The sequence below is a fragment of the Peromyscus eremicus genome, chromosome 1 (genome assembly GCF_949786415.1).
Source record: "Peromyscus eremicus chromosome 1, PerEre_H2_v1, whole genome shotgun sequence".
Taxonomy (NCBI): Eukaryota; Metazoa; Chordata; class Mammalia; order Rodentia; family Cricetidae; genus Peromyscus; species Peromyscus eremicus.
The window spans coordinates 178,140,005-178,142,402 of NC_081416.1; the positions used below are offsets into that span (position 1 = coordinate 178,140,005).

General features: G+C 44.9%; 1 pseudogene; it reads right to left on the bottom strand.

The window, feature by feature from the left end:
- Nucleotides 1-1,458: 1,458 nt before the first annotated feature.
- Nucleotides 1,459-2,398, bottom strand: LOC131902354 (vomeronasal type-1 receptor 4-like; annotated as a pseudogene).

A 2,398-nucleotide genomic window follows, 5' to 3' on the forward strand; every position in this document is an offset into this window, starting at 1 on the left:
AGCAAATCACCAGGCACAGCTCCAGGAGTCCAGTCAATGAGAGAGAAGAGGGATTCCATGAGCAACTGCATCAGTATCATGATGGGGAAACATGCAGGGATGACCAAACCAAACTAGAAGGAACTCATTAAAATTGGATCAGTGGCTGTGGAGCCTATATGGGAATGGACTAGGCCCTCTGCATGACGAGATAGTTGTGTAGCTTGATCTGTTTGGGAGGCCTTCTGACAGTAGAATCAGAATCCATCCCTGGTGCATGAGCGGGCTTTTTGGAGCCCACTACCTATGATAGGACACCTTTTGCAGCCTTGAGGCAGGGAGAAGGGCTTGAACTTGCCTCAACTACATGTGACTCCCCATGGGAGGTCTTGCCTTCCTGTGGTTGGGAGCGGGTGCAGTGGGAGTTTGGGGGTGGGAGGACGGGGATCTTTGATTGGTATGTAAAATGAATGAAAAAAATTTTTCTTAATTAAAAAACAGGGAAAAGTTTAAGATAAAGAAGGATACTCAGTGGGCAGTGGTGGCGCACGCCTTTAATCCCAGCACTCGAGAGGCAGAGCCAGGCGTATCTGTGTGAGTTCGAGGCCAGCCTGGGCTACAGAGTGAGTTCCAGGAAAGGCACAAATCTGCACAGAGAAACTCTGTCTTGAAAAACAAAACAAAAAAATTAATTAAAAGAGTTGGGGATTTAGCTCAGTTGTAGAGTGCTTGCCTAGCAAGTGCAAAGCCCTAGGTTCAGTCCTCAGCTCTGGAAAAATAAAATAAAACTTAAACAAAATAAAATAAAAATAAATTTTAAAAAAGAAGGATACTCTTCAGTGGACTGCTTTCTCTTGGAAATTTCATGCATCCATACACATAGAGCAGCCCTAGTTACCTGCATAAGACAATCCTTAACAGCATTCCATCATGGATGGAGGTGTGACTCATAAGATCCCAGCCATATCAGGGGAGCTGAAGACACTTCCTGCTTGTTGGAGGAAGGGAATCATATCCCTCAATGATGTGGACACCAGTAAACAGCAGTTATACAAGTAAATAATCATCCACCAATGCTCATGAAATAAGCTTTAATTAAATTCTATGGGGCATTAGAAAAGACATGAAGGTAGAACACAGATTGGTTGGGGTAAGGAAGGAATCAGGTGTGGGGTTATAATTAAGAATCATGGGTGGTTAATATCAGAAAGTATATGTGGGTTGAGAACTCATGAAATAAAACTGAAAACTTTAAACATCCAGGATAACAGTGCCTATCATGTTAGCACTGAAGAGGCAGAGGCAGAAGAGTTAACTGACTCTTGCTGGCCAGCACATCTAGCTGAACAGTTTGCCTGGAACTGTGGTTGTGACAGTTCTGTATTGCCATGTGGGTGCTGGGAATTAAACCCAGGTCCTCTGAATGAGCAGTCTTCTAACCCCTGAGACATGGAAAGGGGGATGCAGACAGCACAGCTTTTAGAGTTCCCTGATAACACAAGCACAGAATGTTGTCTGGTAAGAGCTGGGACAGCAGAGCCTGAAAATGGAGGTGTGGTGTCTAATGAGCAGAAAGGGGCAGAATGCTGGGAAGCATGCAGCCATGGCTACACCTGCATTAGACACCCACGAATTGGTTCCCTCAAGGACAGACAGGTAAGATGTAATGATAATAGAGGTTGTGTAGAAGAACACAAAGCTGCTCACTAGGGTTAGGATGCTTTGAGTGGCTCTTGTCTCAGGGGATGACCTAGGAGACAGGGATCTGTGGATGTGTGAGACCCTCTGCTTGTGTTTGAGCAGGATAAACACCATGTAGCCACTGGCACACATCATCAGTCCCAAAAACATGATATCATTGGATGTCAATAGGATTGCATTAAGTGTGTCAATTTTGTCTCCCAGGATTCATAACAGCATAGTATTCAAAAATTTTTATCCCAGTAACATTTCTCCCACTCCTTATGTCAGTTATATACACTGGAATAAAGGCGTATATCAATATCTGGAGGGCCCAGCACAGGCCTAGGGAAGGGCCAATGATACCAGGGGCTCTGATCTTCAGCTGTGCCCACTTGGAATTCCTGGGACTGATGGTGATGGCCTGAAAGACACTCAGAAGGGATGTAGAGCCAAGGGATACTCCTCTGCCAACTCGATGAAAATATAAGACAAGTTTACATGAAACATAATCGAGATAGTAAGTCTGACTAAAAGCAGCAATGGTCTGTGGGATTCCTTTGAAGAGAACAATGAAGTTGGCCCAGGTCAGGTGTTTGAAAATCAGGTCTGTGGGCTTTGCCCTGATTCCAGAGAAGTCGGCAATGATAAAACAACAAAGCAAGGCTGAGTTCCCCAGCATTCCCAGTGCAGTCTGAGACAGGAAGAAGATCCCCACAGCCAGGTGTTTGGAGGTCAT